We start from the raw sequence: 18333 nt of genomic DNA on the forward strand, positions 1-18333 counted from the left end.
CACACACACACACACACACACAGACACACACACACACACACACACACACACACACACATACCGTGAGCTGTTGTATAGTTAAATGATATATAGAGTCTCCACATATATATGTATATAACACATTTACATAACATACACACACCACAACAGTTAAGACAACATTCTTGTTATACATATTTATATAGATATGTGTGGGGATGTATGAATGTCCCCACAAATCCTGGAATGCTGGCGTTATCTGCACTTACACATCACAACAGTTGCCCGACGGAACCAGACCAAGGCCGCAACAGTACATAATCCCCTCACCCACAGACCCCTGTGCCTGCAGACTGTCACCCTGTAAACAGACACAGGTATGCAGGTGGTGTAATGTACAATGATTGCAACACATACCATGGATAGGTCGTATAGTCCCTGGCCACATGTCTGCCTATCAAACTGCAAACAGCACATCTGGCCATACTGGTAACTGTACAGACATAGCAGGGATATTACCAGGTATCCCACTCCTAAGACACTCTAGATACAATAACAGTATCAAGCAGTATCACTCTGCAGGCCACACATGCTGTCTAACACAAGGCCATGTTGCATACTCCAGAAGTACTGTGCCTGCATCCACATATACAACAGACATAACCTGTAGCATGTGTGATAAATATCGTGAGCTGTTGTATGTGTAATACTAGATAGATAGGGTTTCTATCTCACATCATCCAAAGTGTGTGTGTGTGTGTGTGTGTGTGTGTGTGTGTGTGTGTGTGTGTGTGTGTGTGTGTGTGTGTGTGTGTGTAAATATATCCCCTTGCAGCACTACGGACATGCCCATATGGGCTATCTCTGTGCAATGCTTATGCATGGAAAATAGATGTACTTCCTTGCATATTGTAGCATAACATTTAGATATTGATGAAATATTCTTAAAGCTAAGGCCTGTGATACCCCCTAGTATATCCACTGTGGGTCTCTGGAATGTACCAGTAGCTAATATCCTTAATGCTACATATACCTCAGTTTCCACTGGTATAGGTTCTCCTCAATTTCCCTGGGTCTGATTTGAGGACAGCAGAGGTTACAGATTTCCTGTAAGCTTCCGTATCCACTCTGCATCACTCTAATACTTCAATATCATGCAGTCCATGATAAGTTAAATGGGGTCTGAATGCCTTTTTTTCTCCTTGGACGAGGTCTGTCAGCAGCATCAGCAGCATAGATTTGTGCCTGTTGCACACATGCAAGCGAGCAGCAGCAGCAGCCCCTAACATTGCTATTTTTTTCTAAGTGTGATGGTGGCTGTATTCCAATAGGTTTAGGTGTTTATAGCAAAGGCCTACACCATCTATCCATGGTTATTTTATAGCTTCCTGAACAGCTCTGCCATACTGGATCGGTTCATTAGCAGGTGATTATGCTTTCATTAGCAATACTCTGCTGTTAACCTTTGCTTGGCAGCTCTACACAATGTGTAGAGCCATTTAATGAATACAAAATGGCATGCTATCATGTGCATGTTGCACAGCCATATGCACGATACCAGTGCAAAAATAAGATGTTTGTGAATCTGGCCCTTTTGACTTATACTGTAATCTCCTTCCAGTTTCTCTATAACAACAATAACAAGAGCTAGTTGTTCTATGAATACACTGCAAAAGCTGGGTTAGCTTAATGGGCAGTTTGTTTAGGTTTTCATGTTCATGTTCTTCGAAGTTCCACATTGAAAGCATCTGTCATACATTCAGTGTTAGGAAATTTTTAACTTATATCCATGGTAAATAAAAATTAATCATATTAATTCAATAAAAAAAAATTTATAGGCAAAACCAGAATATTTTAATCATCCTATGACCTTCCTAGATGAAACTGTTAGCTAGCCATTAGCATTTGTTCCACATTTTGCCCATTTATTCCACATTATGAAGGATGGTGTTCCTCATTTTGGAAATGGAAGGATGAGAGCTATGGGCAGCCCTGTTTGACCTTCTCCATTTTAATTTTATTCTCAATCCATCCATCCATCCATTAACTCTTACTTATTTCTCAAGACCTCTTATATACATCTTTAATGACCCCTATCACTTCCTTCGGAATTCCCTACTGTTCCAATATGTCTCATAACTGGAAAAGCCTAATGTTACCATATTTCTTTTTAACATCACATACAGCTTCCTAATGCTGTTTTCATTGTAATGCCATCCACTATTTCTTTTATCCATATTAACATTTCCTTAATATTGGCTGCCTACTGAAATGTAAGCACTTGAAATGAGTAACAAACAGCCAAAAAAAAAAAAGACCAGAAACACAGGAGAAGAACACATCCCAAAAAGTGCTCTTCTCCTTAAAACTTCTTTTTGCAGGTGAGGCAAGACCTGCACTCTGCCATGTGAGGGGCAAGCATACCTCGGAGAAAAAGAAATATTCCAAGAAATGGCATCTTGGGCTTAGTATATGTAAGTCCGTTATTTCAGCCATTCTCTCTTGACATTTTGGGATTGGCTTTAGCAGATCCCAGCATTTCAAATGAATGTTTCTTCCTTTCATTTCATATATGCCATCTTGTACTACTACTTAAAAAAACTTTTCTTATATATTGTTACCATTATTTTATAATCAATGTTACATAAAATAAAAGTTCTCCAGGTACTTATTCCTTCTTTCTCGACACTTTTTCATACCATTTTATGACACCCATACATTTTTTCTCATTTTGTATTTGCTCTTTCATCCATTCATTTATAGTTTTTAAGAAGCATGCATTCTTTCTCCATTTTTTTGTAAAATGCATATCATATTCCATCTATTCCTGGTATTATGTTGTTTCAATTTTATGTATGGCCTTAAACTCATTCACTTTTTCTGAAATATCTAGTTGATTCATGACAAGCTTACTAGTCCCATCGTTTACATCAGTCATTTTCTTATACTGAATCTGGTACTATAAAAAAGGGCTTACTTCCTCAGTCTTTCCTTTCACTAATTGTTTTTGTCTGTGTAATAAGTCCTTCACTTTTCACGTATTTGTCTCCTGTATTTATGTTGCCCTTTATGAAGCTAACAATCTCCTTCATTCATTGCCTTGTCATACTTCATGCATTTTTGTTTATCTTACTGTTTTCCATAGTCTTGTCGATAAGTCTCAATTTTGTTAAAAAGATTTTTCTATTAGATTTTATAGTTTTTCCACTATTCTGTCCACATACTATAAGAAAAGCTCATTTCCTTATGGACTTTAAACAGTTTTGCTCTTTCTTTTCTTGTTACTACCAGTTGTCCACATATACCTGCTAACCTTTTGAAACCATTTCCTATTTTAATTATGTTACTCTCTTATCCAAATGTTGACATTACTGCAGTGTGATATGAAAACTCTGCTATTAAATGTATATTTCTTTTATCTCTTAAAGTCCTTAGAAATAACAAAAGCAATGTATGTCTTTATTCAGGTACTTTCATAAGTATACATTCTTTTCCCTACCTAATGTCAGACAAAAGTTATCCATTATTTCCTTAGCATTTTACATCTGCTCCTATTTTTCTTTTTCTTGGCCTTAAATCACAGTTAAAGTCACCCAAAATGACTATCTCTGTATTATTTCCCAAACAATATATATATATATATATATATATATATATATATATATATATATATATATATATACATATATATATATATATATATATATATATATATATATATATGTGTGTGTGTGTGTGTGTGTGTGTGTGTGTGTGTTTCATCTTTTCAAATAGCATCTCCCTTTCTTTGACACCTGTTTAGACATATACAATATGCTTCTTACTACTCCATTTCTTGGGTCTATATCACGTTGAACTTACAAAAGTTAGATCGTTATAATATCGAACTGTTATGTTCGAAACTCAACAAAACCAAAAGCACAGAACACTGATTTTTTTCCCTGGGAAAAAAATTGCTGTTCCGTGACAAAAAAAAAAAACTTCACCTTAAACCTAAACTGAAGTGGGGGGCTGTGCCCCCACACACCCCCTACTTAAATATACAAACTCCAAGATCGCACCACAGTGGAGAAAATAGCAAAGCCCCAAAAACGGCCTACCGATTTTTTTTCCGTGGGAAAAAAGTAGATGTGCTGTGGCTTCGCTATTTTCCACTTTTGGACTTTAGGGTTTGATATTACAATGTTCAAACTTGTTTCAATTTGACGTTGTAATATAGACCCCCATTTCTTATTCTACAGTACTAGCAGTAATCTGCCTAATAATCCTACAATAACATCAGAAATCTATGTTTCTGTATTTTTAGCAAGACTACTATCCCTGAACACTTGTGAATTCCCAGCATCCACACCACTTTCCTTCCCCATATCTGCTGAAATGGTTTCCTTTGCTTTTCTTTAACTTTCTGATGTTAAACAAACATATAAAATCTGCATTTATAAGTAGCTGGATATTAAACTGTTTCAGAGACAATTATTTGTGGTTATCATTAGTTTGGGCCTTCCTTTTTAGACAAATGCACTGATCAAATAATTCTGTTGATCTGAGGAAGCCCATTTTATCTCAAGCAAAAGCATTCATCATTCTACTTGGACTACTGTGTATTTGGATGTTCTTTCAACAGAATCTCAGATAAAGAACAGAAGAAATGACAAATGAGAATTCTTTCCAGTAAAAGGACTGATAAAAATAGTTTACTTTGAAGGCAAGAAAAGAGCTCTTTTGCTGGACTGTCTAATTTGTGAATCTTACATATATAATTTCAATCAATCTCAAAATACTTTAAGATGCCATTTAGAAAACAGCTGGAGAACCACTTGTTTTGACTCTGAATAAGTACAGGGCCAGATTCTGTAATGTTTCCATAAGGTATTTACGGAAATTGCAGCACACCAAAAGAAGATTCCAGCTCACCTGCTGTGGATGCTATTCCAAAAGACAGGCTGATGGTCAGACTGACTACTTAATTATTCAATGTGGGAAAATTAGGGATTCCACGCATGCCAGTGTGATTCTAAAACACATTGTGTGCAAACAATGCAACTCAACTCAAATGCGACAAACACCTATGCTGATGCCACTTCTGAAATTATTGGTGCATACATTACATATCCCAAAGATTTCAGGCAAATACTACAGATTATGGTGAAATCCGTAGCAAAACTGAAAAAAAATATATAACAATACAACCTGTTGTTAATATACTGCAACAAGCAGCAGTCATAATAAGCCATAAATGAGGCTGTGGCTGTGCATCCTAGAAGGCAGCCAGCTAGAGTCAGAGTAAGGCTGCAACTAAACCAGTTGTCAGAGCAGCAAATAATCAACAGATACTATCTAGACAGGCAAATGGTGCAAGCTGTCTGCAACATGTGTGCTCCATTCATGTCTATGCAGACCCTGTGAGGAAACCCATATCCCCCTTGCAACCAAAGTTTGTCTTAGCCTGGGTATACGCACATCTGGGATTTCCAAAGACACATGGGGATGCTGTGGGAGTATCACATATAGCCGACAGTCATATCCTGGTCAAATTCCTGACAGCAATGTGCAGAAAGTTAGATAATAACCTACACTTTACATCCACACCCATGGAGTGGAGGACTGTATTGCACCAGTTCTACAACATGGCAAACTTCCCCCGTGTACTTGGTGCAATAGATTGCTTACACATTCCTATCAAGACACCGGTACATCCACAAGCAGACTAATTCATAAACAGAAAGGGATGGCCATCCATCAACTGCCAAGTTCTGTGTGCAGCAGATGTCAGCATAACAAACATCATGAAAGTGTTCATGATGCTGCCATTTGGAGGAAAAGTGGACTTAGGGTTGCATTCCAGCAAGGTGAAATTCTGATGGGATTGCTTCTGGGTAACTACAGGACCACAACTAAGCTGTAACTGAAGGATCTCCCATCAACAATATCCAGTCTGAACAAAGGTGTTTTAACTCCCCCAATAGGTAACTGTGGTTATCTTCCTGAGCTGTGGCTAATGACCCAGTATGGTGATCCATCCAACCCTGCATAAGAGGCCTACAGTAGAGCACACACAACAACCAGAAATACCATAGAAAATGTGTCTGGTGTACTGAAATTAGGTTCAGATGTCTGGACATATCCAGGAATGTACTGCAATACAAACCTGAGAAGGCAGCACAGATGATAACAGTGTGTGTCATGCTGCACAACATGCTAACCTGAGTACATGGTGGTCTTCCAGCTGCAAGTATGGGTGGACTACCACAAGAACCATAAAGGTCTGAACAGAACATCCCCCAGTTATCAGAGGATGAGTAGGAGGATATAGAGGACATAAGTCACATGCGTAGGCAACATAGCCTGCAACCACAAGTGCAGGCCCAGGCTACATGGCAGCGTTGAGTCATGACAAGCCAAATGTATGTTTGTACACAGATTAAACATTGATATTCAAGTGTTGATCCACAATAGCAATACACATTGCATCTAATGGCAAGTACCCACTAGATGTACACACATCACATAGAACATGAGCCTAACCTATTCCAACATGAACATATGCAAATGTGTCAAAACTAAAAACATCAACTCAGAGCACAACAGACACAGGTATGTAAACACACTCATTCTGTTTTATCACTGGATGCTCAACAATAAGGGACACACACCAGTGCTACACTTACATATGTGTACAATATCATAACATGACACCATGTTCAGATGAAGGAGCATGATTTCGCATTGAAGACTTTGTGACTGGTGGGACCTCAGCAGATGTGCCAGCAGTTGACATCTGCCATGTCCAACATCTGCTTGCCTCCATCTAAGACAATGACCTGTTGATCAATGGCCTCACCCTGTTCAACATCCATTGTGTTGCCATTCTCTGAATCCAATCCATAGACTGGCCTCCCACATCTGATCTGAAGGGACATCTCAATCTACATGAAAACACTATGGAAGAACAATGTCATGGTCACAGGATGGGCTGCTGGTTGACAAAGACAGTTGATGTGCTACAAGATACAAAGACACAGATCAGGACAATGTACCTACAGCACATGATGAATTTAAAACATATTTGGCATATATATTTCACTGCAATGTTACAAATAATACTGACTTCACTTGCAGTCTAATGTATGTATATTTCACAAAATGTACATACCATAAATACATAATCTGTTATCATAGCCAACATTCATGACATATGTGATGCATAAAAACATAGCAACACACCTGTCAAACACTCATGGAATGATAAGAACAAAAACAAACAGCAGGCAGGTAAATTCATGACCGTACTGTAAAGACAGCATATAAATGCAACAGCAAAAACAAAATAATGGTCATGTAATGTACAGCTGTAAAAACATAAAACTTTTATTACAAGGTAAGCTTTCACCACCATCTCAGTGGCTTCTTCAGACCATATAAATTTACAACAACATAATGCATCAAATATACTCACATTAGCTACTTCAAAATCAATTAAATTAATTCCACCTTTCCATTCTGCTCTGCAAATTCCCATCATTAAATATAATGTGCATGTGGTATTCCTACTCCACTTAAACTATCTTAAAGGACATAAACTTTAAAAACCATATGTCATCCTTAAAATGCCACTTTCCTGTACTATTTACATCAAAAACTTTGATTCGTCATCCAAATGTTGCTCTCCTAATTCATATTTATCTATATTACCTAAATACATTCAGTAAAACTTTTTACCTTCATGAGCGGACCATTTGTTCATATAGTGTGTCCTCTTTCCTCATCGTACGTGCATATACCAAGGGGTTTGTGATCAGCATAAAAAACATCTTCATCAAGATGCTATCCCATGGCCATTATGTGTGCATCAATCAATAATCAACTCACTTTCATTGTTTTCCGTTTTCCTACCAGTACTTAAAGCTGGTGACATATCATCTTTCTCTTACTGTCCGTATTTTTTTCCCATAGCATACGTAACTCAAGATTGGAGTAACAGTTCAAATAAAACTATCCTGTGTGTTATCAGATGTTACGCAAGCCTTTATTCATATTCATAGTAAGATAAGCATAATCAGATAGAACTCAATGCCTAATTTAAAGGTGGCTCCACCCCAGGGATCATAACTTTTTATCATTAATATCGGCACTTACACACACATACTTACTAACTGTTATCAGCCTCTCCATATGTCCGCCACTTTCAGAGTTCCATCATATGTCAAGATTCAAGCACCAACTTAACTATTCTTTATAACATTAGTACCATCAATATTCAATAATTAACATTTATTGGACCTTCTATGTGTGGCATATTATAAAAACTTAAAACTAAAACTAAAATTATGTCCATATAGCTTAGGAATCTACTAAAATATACTCACTAGCTCTAATAAAACAATTATACCTAAGTGTCTTCCTCATCATTTACATTAAAGTACATATCATGTGACCCTTCAGTATTGTCATTCAATATTGTATATCATCCTTGTATAATCAATATTGATTGAATGTTTTATGTCACCTATCATAGTATTTAAAACACTTTATCTCCCTATCGCACCTATTCATCCCAACTCATCTTTACATATGCTCAATATATTTAGGATTCACGTCCAACTAATAGTGAGTGTTTTTAACTCATTACTAACCCTTCTAATATATAAAAAATATATAACATTTTTTTATAAGCATAAAAGTCTCATAGCTAGCCTAAAATCCCTACTCCATCAATATAATTGGTGTTTAGTTAATATTAATACTAATACCTATATTAATATTACATATCATTATTGCATTCCTTGTAAATAAAACATTCTTAACGGCATCAAGTGACTCTATTCTTCATTAATGCCTATCTCTTCCCTATTCTATATTATAATTCCTCCATTTTTCTTAAATCAACAAACACATCTCAATAATACCTATATATATATATATATATATATATATATATATATATATATATATATATATATAGATGTCATAGTAATATCTTAAAATCATGCATATATATGTAAAATATATATGCATCTATATGTGAGTGTATAAAAAATGCATATATATAAAAATCCACAAACTCATACCTTCCTACCAAGGACATCTCCATTTATATATACATCTTCTATCTCTTAATCCCCCTTGCATCCATTGCTGCCTTAACTGTTACCTTCCCATTGACACCATATCCCTTCTCTGCTCTCAAGTGGGGAATCCATCTTAGTTCACTATTTTCCACTCTATTCTTAGCATTACCTTTCCTATTTCCTAGATTAATCTTATCCATCACCATAAACAAATTTATGTACTCTATCATTAGTCAAATCATACCTAGATAGTGCGCTAACTGAATCCTTCACTCTTAGACTATTTATGTGTTCTCTAATACGATCCTTAAGCATTCGAGTAGTCATCCCTACATAAAAATATTTGCAGCATTCGCACTGAGCTACATATACTACATTCTTGGATGTGCAATCTGCCACCACCTTCAAGTTATATGTGTTACCTGTGCTAGGGTGTATACATTTATTACCACTCTTAATATAGCTGCACCAGTTACAGCTCCTACAAGGGCATGTCCCCCATTCCCCCTTTACATGTGCCTTCTTGGGATAGCATAACATCCTTTTCAAGTTAATTCGTTTTTTATATTGGAAACTTGGTGTATCTCCCACCACTCCCCTCTCCTTTTCGTCTGTTAATAAAATAGGCCAGTGCTTTTCTATGACACCCCTTATTTTGCCATTATCATTTGTGTATAACGTAAGGACCTCTACCTTCCTCTTAATCTTTTCCTTATCATTGTCCCTTAACTCATTCCCAGTCTTTCCTGAATAATATGGTCTCACTCTATCTGCTCTCATGGGATGTTGTTGATTCACTGTGCTGAACTTCAACTAGTGTAGGGAAAAAAAAGATATTACAGGTGACATCATTCATAGCATGTACCAGGTGAACACAATTAAAAAAGACTGACCCCGGGATTCATGAAGCTCGGCGCAAGGATGTCGTTAGCCTTGCACTGACCATGTGGCATAGAGATAGCACAGCAGTACCACATGCATATTAATGAAGGCACGTTGCCGTAATGGCCACGTGCATAGGAAACGTGTATGAGTGCAGGGGGCATGTCCAAGCACTGCACAGAGGCGTGAACATGTCGGCTGCATACGCGCAACCTAAAATGCTGACTAGTACAGCCTACCTCTAATAGTAATCACTCCTGTCAGTGTCCATGGATACTGAAATGTATGCAAAGCATACAAGACATCATTGCAAACACCACAATAAGAAGTAAACACAAAGGCACGTAGCTGAATATTGAGTTTGTCTCTCGAACAAAGATATTTAAAACCCCATACCCGTATTCCATTGTAGTGTCACTAGTTATACCAAGTGGAAGTGAAACGCATCATGTTAGCGCGCCACCAATTGCCAAGCCCAATGGTTTGGGTTACCACCTGTCCTACATTGTGAGGGATAGTCCCCCTCTAGGCAGGTGTGTCCATACCAAAATCATAATAAATGTGAAATGTCCTGTGATAGTAGGACATAATTATGTCCCATATGTTATGTAATAGTCCCATACAGTACATATGTCCATATATAAAATACCTATATGTTACAAGAAACAGAATAAGCAAGTAAACAAAACAGAATAAGCAACTACACCACTACAACAATAAAAGCTTATATGTAGGTATGAAACTAAAGTACTATCCTTTGTAATGACAGTGGGTATGTGTTGGCCTGTAAACTCAGATGTGTGCCACGAAAATGTCCCATCCAGGTCATATGAAAAGGTGGCAACCCTACCAATGGTCAGAGCATTCACCCAATATCTGCCCATTCGTGGTCCACATCATCCTTGTCAGGATGGCCCATAGATGAATGGGTATTACCCGGGTCTATCTACCATGTCATGAAAGATAAGTATTTGTGAGTACCTATGTGTGTGAAGTACAGCATGTGGATGATCTGAAATGTTAGTGTAGACCTCACAACCATATTGGTCCCAGAGATATGTAGTGTACGCAATGTGTTCTGTTGACTGTGCCATGGGCCATCAACTAGAGAAGGGATGAATGTTGTTTGTGGAATATGGGGGTGGGGGGGTGACAGGTAATGTAATAATTTGCCAAGAGGAGACTGGGTTGGATGCACAATAGGTGAACTGGAGGTCTACGAGGGAGCAGTGGGTGAATCAGGAAGATAACAAAAGAACAAATATACACATCTGCAATACAATCCCACAAACATGTGAACATTACAATGTGTAATACACATGTACAGAAATGTTACCGGCACATACCCACATAATGGTCTGGCCTGAACTGAGCCATCCAACCCCAACACACCTGGATACATAATTGAATATCCATCATCCCCTTCCTGAACAGCCACCAAAACCAGCCATATTCGGGCTGCTAGATGGGCGCGGCCATATCTGCACATAGTGACCCCTACCCATATCTAGTAGGCAGTCTCACCCTAGGCAGTCTCAGGATTGCAAACTATGTATCCCTTGCATGTATAACCCTACCTTACAGCTGTAAAGCAAAGATGGTCATCAGTCCCCACAATTCTTGGATATCCCTCATGGGATATGTATCTGTTCTAAACATTAGACATGGTGCACGACATGATGTCCAGTTCTGTATACATCTGGACACAGGTTGTATGAGCAGTAGTTGTCCACAAGACTGCTCAGAATCCAGCCGGTCTTGCAGAACCTATGACCTGGGATTAAACACCTGACCATGATGTACATCCCCCACGTGCATTATCGGGAATATATAACTTACACATTCGCATAGTGGCAGTCGGATATAGGGTGCTTAAGGCACTTTAAAGCAGACGTAAGTAGGGTTACCACCTGCCCCACCTTGTGAGGGACAGTCCCTTTTAGGGAAGTTGTGTCCATACCAAATCTAATACAATGGTAAATGTCCTATGATTGTAGGAAATATGTCCCATATTTCATGTAACAGTTGCATAAAACAGTTATTTATGTAAAATACTCAAAGTTACAAGAAACAGATTAAGCAAACAAACCGCTACAAGAATAAGCATTCATTTAGGATAATAAGTAAAGTTGTAACCTTTGTACTGACCGTGGGTATGTGTCGGCCTGTAAAATGTGATGTGTGTCCCGAAAATGCCCCGCTTTGGCCATATGAAAAGGTGGAAACCCGAGACGTAAGTGGGTATGCAAGCTTGTATGCGCAATGGTAAATGGCGGTGATTCAACTGTATGGGAAATGTAAATGAGCATTTAGGTGTATATGCATATGTACATACAGACCGATATACACATACATATACACACACACATATATATATATATATATATATATATATATATATATATATATATATATATATATAGAATGAACATGGTCACAATATAGGAAATCCCCGTAATAGTTAGTGCTGTTATATATCAGGAAGGCCATAAGTGAGCACACCTCTGCATACCCAACCACAGGTAGGACACTAAAAGTGGAACAAATGATCTCCCCTTGCTAAGCCTGACTTTCAACTAGGTACAGGGCAGTCCTGGTCCCCAGTCAGACAAGCCTAAACCCAGAAGACCATATGAACACCCTGACGATCGAACACACATATGTGCCAGAACTATAGGTTTTGGAGGTCTGAATATCCTCGGAGTGAGTCAACATGTGGCATGAGTCCAGAGCAGTAGGGAATAGGGAATGGCGCATGTGTAGTAGTGCATTTCAGGTAAATGGATGCCTGCTGTGTAAGTGAAGTGATGAGGTGTGTTTTCGGGTAACTATGCACCATGGGTATACATATAAATGAGGCAGAACACCAATATTGTAGTGGTAGAGCATCCACCTAACGAAAAGGCATTCACGGTTCAAGGTCGACAATAGCACATATCATTTTCCTTGTGGAATGAATGTTGCTCTGCTGTAAAGCCAACATTTAAACATGTAAAGGTGAACATGTGTATCGCATGGGACTATTAACCAGATCCTTTCAATCAAAGTGGTATTGTTCATAGGTTCATAGGTAGGTACTAGGCTATCAGCCCAAGGGCCCACGTAAGCCTAGCCAGCAAGATACCATAGCTTACGCCACCCGGTAAAGTTATTTTCCTGTGCCACTGTCCAGCAGAGACACAGAAGTGATCCATAGGGTGTATTTCCTATTTCCCATCCACTCATCAAGATTTTTCTTGAAGAGTGCTAATAAAGAACTTTGCCTGACATAGATGGGTAGCTTGTTCCAGAGTATAGTAAGTCTCTGGGACAGGAATCTATCCCTCCAGTGTGTCCTGTTTATTGTGGTGACAAGGTTTAGGTCCCTGGAGCGTGTAGCTTGGAGGGATTGAGATTTCTTTAGGTGTAGCATGTCCAACAGCTCTGGGTTTGACATAGCTTTATATGTTAGGCAGAGATCACCTCGGAGTAGGCGATATGCTACGGAGTAAAGCTGGAGTTTTTTGAGGTGGTCAGTGTAGGGCATTTGTTTGAGGCCAGTAATCCTCTTTGTGAGGTGCTTCTGTGGCCTTTCCAGCTGCTGCAGATGTCTTGTGAGGTACATTCCAAAAGGGGCGTTGTACTCTATAATGGGTCTAATGAGTGACGAGTAGAGGGGAACAATGACCTTTTTTTTCCTGGATGAGGACGCTTTTATGATGAGGTGTACCATGTAGAAGGACTTCCTGACTACTGTGGCAATGTGACTATCAAAGGAGAGACTACTGTCCACCTAGGTCCCAAGGTCTCTTATCATGCATTCATAGATTGCTGCCTATGTGGTGGTTCATGAGTTTTTACCAAAGGGGATGACACTGCACTTTTTGGCATTGAGCTTGAGGTGATGGCTCTGACACCAGGCATCTGTCTCGGTGAGGCCCTTCTGTAGTATGTCCACATCATTTGGAGACTTGACTATGGCTCCTAGTTTGCAGTCACCTGCAAACTTCATTAGCCAGAGGCCTTCTGTGTTAGCCTGTACTTCAGAGAAGTAGATAGCAAACAGGAGAGGTCCCAGGATGGAACCCTGTGGCACTCCATTTGTCACTGCCTTGAGCTCAGATCATAATGTATAAGGCACAAATAAGCACAAATAAGCGACAGTAAACATATGTAATGCACAGTAAGCATAGGCGAGTGCGCCTGCACGGGTGTAAGCAGCTCCCAGCCTAGGAAATGTATGCTTGTATGTACAGATGTAATATATGCACACACACACACACACACACACACACACACACACACACATATATATATATATATATATATATATATATACACATGCACACACACACACACACACATATATGTGTATATAGATATATATCTACATACATGAGCAATATATATATATATATATATATATATATATATATATATATATATATGTATATATATCTATAAAGAATGGACGTTGTAACAGTAAAGCATACACAAGGGATGTGAAGGGAATCAAGAGCAATGTTGGTATTATAAAGTGCTTTCAGCGTATGTCATAAAAAGCTGCCCAGGAGCGAGCAGAGCACCGCTACTCACACCACAGGCAGGGTTTTACCCATGGGAGTAACATCGTTGAAATGCTAGGTCTACTTTACACACAGACGGAATGTAGTCACATGCTGGGACCTCCAAAAATTGGAAAGCGCAAATGGCCGTATTCCATAACCCCAGGAAAGGCACATATGTGCAAATATACATGGCGGGAGACCCTGTGAATACACGAGGCGGGACAGAATGTGTGTAGGGCCCCAAACGCTCTGGAGAGGGAAATGTGTAAAGGTGTGTCATGGCTGTGATAACAAGTGGATAATGGATGTTACTTGTGTAAATTTAACACGGGTAGGGTGGAAGAACTATGGGTATGCAATTATGGATCCAGGCATGCCAGGGTGTGATGGGCCGGTTCTAATGGACCACCCCGTGGAGGTCAGCTAGGTCATAATAGGTACATATGCATACTCACATGCAGACAACAATATATGTTGAAGTACAAATTCTGTAACACATGCATTCCATTTGTTGACATAAAAAATAGGAATGTGCCCGTACAAACATCGACAGTACATGGAATAATAGGCTGTGCAGAAGAGGGACGGGTCGAATCACACTATCACATTCCAATTATCATTGGTAATCCGTACATGAACATATAGAGACATCTGTCCACTGTATAACGTGCTACATACTGATTACAAGATAACTGGAGTGTGTTGGTGTTATAATGAATAAGGGACTAGTATGCTGGTGAAGCTTATAAACACCATTACGCATGTGTTAGTGCGTATGAGCGGGGAATGTATTGACACACTGATGTACATATATATAATTTTATATATATATATATATATATATATATATATATATATATATATATATATATATATATATATATATATATATCAAACAGCAAGATATGAATATACACAGCTCCCTCTCCTGAACTATACCTAGCATCTGCTTCTCAATTCAAAAGCAAAAAAAAAAACTAATCTAAAAAATCCTTGTGTGTCTTGTGACTGAAACTGACTTTGACCTGTATTTCAACCCTACCCCTCCCCTACCTCCCTCTTCTATCCCTTCTCCCTTCTTTCTCTCTTCTTTTGTTCTTAGTAATTTGATTTGTCTTTTTTGCAATTCTTTTGGTGCTTGCCCTTGCATGCTGTCTGGTGCATTTGGTTGTGCTTTTGCTGAAATGTTTTCTATTGTCACCGTTTGTAGTCACTGTTTGTTGCTTTCCCATTTGCTTTTTAAGGCTACTACCTATGTTACTATGGTACTGTTGCTTTTATACTTATTTTTCTGTGTTGTTATTGTTATATTGTTAAGCTTGAGCTTTTCTCCTTTTCTTCTGTACTTCTACTGAAAATAGACATGTATCCAGTTAGACTAGTCTGGTCAACAAAAAATGTATGAATACATATGCAGATATGTCTGTATATATTAATGTAAATAGATTTATATATGTTACAGTAAATATACACATGTATATACGTAGGTTATGTTACAGCAGTTATGGGTAACATGTTTAGACCGGGCATATGTTGGTGGGAGGTCCACTCAACAAACGTCTACTTATCACCACCCCCAGCTGGACCGGTGAGACATACAAACATGCAATAAAGGTAAATACAACACTGTTCTCAGACCACCGGCAGGAAACTACCAGTGGGAGAGATCTACAAGGTCTACACTTTAAACATGGACAGCGACGTCCCTTGCGGGACACCAAAAATTTGGTGCCTTCAGCCAGTGGGAGTAACACAATTACGACCAGGATGTAGCTGTACATGAAACAGTAGGTTGTGCAAGCCTGATAACACATGGGTTGACGCAACATACGACATGTGTCCCAACATGGGGAGAGTGGGCAGTGTGTAGGGGTGTGTCCATATCCCACCTGTGTCCACCTGTGCCCACAGTAAGGAAGAGTGCTGTAGAGTAGTGGCAGGCAGGGGAACTATGGGTATGCAATTATGGGGCTAGGCATGCAGGTGTTGGCTGGCAGACACATATTAGGACCACCCCGTGGGTGTAAGTAATATTCTGATGTGGGTATAGCAGAGGCCCATACCTCCCAAACTGTAAGAGCACATCTACTGGACAGTCCATAAACCATTGGGGGAATACATAGGAACCATATCATTGAACTGTCCCTGATTACCCGGGACATCCGTGATTACGAATCAGAATCTTAACACAGTCCCAACTAAACCATCCTAAAACTAGTGATATTAGGAGGAAAGGTGGCAGAATACACATAATGAAGAATGACAACATGTAAGAGTCATAAACTGCATGCACCTCAGACAATGTGTATGAATACATATGTGCTCTGTGTCCGTCAATGTGTCAGGTTAATAGCACCAACCTTCTAAATGTGTCCCTCAGGTCGTTATGCAGTATCCCTGATTCAGTGTTTATTCTTCCCCATTCGTATGAGAGGTCTGATAGTGAGAGAAAGCGCATGTTCTGCTGACTACCTTAGAAAGTTGATAGAATAATAGGTTTTGGGTAACCACCTGTCCACCTTTGCAAGGGACACTCCCCTGTGGGCAGTTGTGTCCTGCATAATAACTGTAATTAAGGCAAATGTCCTGTGATTTAGGGCAAAGACTACCTATATTGTCTGTACTAGTAGCATAAAACAATGATGTTCCTCTGAAACACCTAAATGTTATAGGTAACAGTATAAGCAACTATAATGCTACAAGAGTAACCTTTTATTTAGGCGAAACAGTGAAGTACACCCCTTTCTACTGGCTGTGGGTATGTTGCTCTGCAAAGTCTGATGTCTCTACATACAGGTCCTATAGGGTTGCCACCTTTCCAAATGGCCAGAGTGGGACATGTTCTGCAGAAATGTCAGACATTCCAGGACTAAACATACCTACAGCCGTGCATAGTACAGGATTACACTTATTTGCACAAATAAAAGCTTAATCTAGTTGCATTTGAATTGCTTATGCTACTTCACATAACATATAGAAGTGTCATGTATAAAATAACTGTTGTATGCAATTATTAATGAAATGTAGACTATAATAATGTCCTGTAATCTGGACATGTGCTATGTCTTGATTATTTTCGCACTGTCCCTCACAAAGTGGGACAGGTGGTAACCCTAAAGTCCTACCTTGGACAATTGAGAAGGTGGCAAACCTATAATAGGTATGCGGTAGCATGACCCGTCCGACAGATGTGGCTGCCACAACCCAACTACTCGTTTGTAATGCAGGGTCTCGGTTCCCATGTATCAGCCAGATGGGAGCAGAGTGTATGCAGAACACACAAATATGATTAATTCACTGGACAGGCCACTGATTCCGTACAGACGAACGCCATGCCGTCGCCTAATGGGCAGCTATTCCCGATGCTGTAGTCATGTAGTCCGATGTGATAGGCATTACAAGGTGGGAGCAGATTGTAAGAGGAATACACAATTATGAATGATTCACCAGACAGACCGCTGATTCCGTACAGTCAAACGCCATGCAGTCGCCTAATGGACAGCCATTCTCGATACTGTAGTCAGGAGTGGCCTTAGGTCAACTGGTGCCCTAGGCAGAGGGCACAACGGCACCCCCCACCACACCACCCAGTGCCCCCATCCTGGTCTACTTACACCAAATAAATACTGATAAAGTGCCCCCACTAAAGTGGCACCCTAGGCGGCCGCTTAGTTGGCCTATGCCTAAATCCGGCTATAACTGTAGTCATGTAGTCCGATGTGATAGGCATCACAAGGTATGCCTAAGAGAAACACATGAATATGAATGATTCTCTGGACAGGCCGCTGATTCCGTACAGTCGAATGCCATGCTGTCGCCTAATTGGCAGCCATTTCCGATACTGTATTCATGTATTC

Source organism: Protopterus annectens, chromosome 5.part1 (genome assembly GCF_019279795.1).
Source record: "Protopterus annectens isolate FY-2018-M chromosome 5.part1, PAN1.0, whole genome shotgun sequence".
Taxonomy (NCBI): domain Eukaryota; kingdom Metazoa; phylum Chordata; order Ceratodontiformes; family Protopteridae; genus Protopterus; species Protopterus annectens.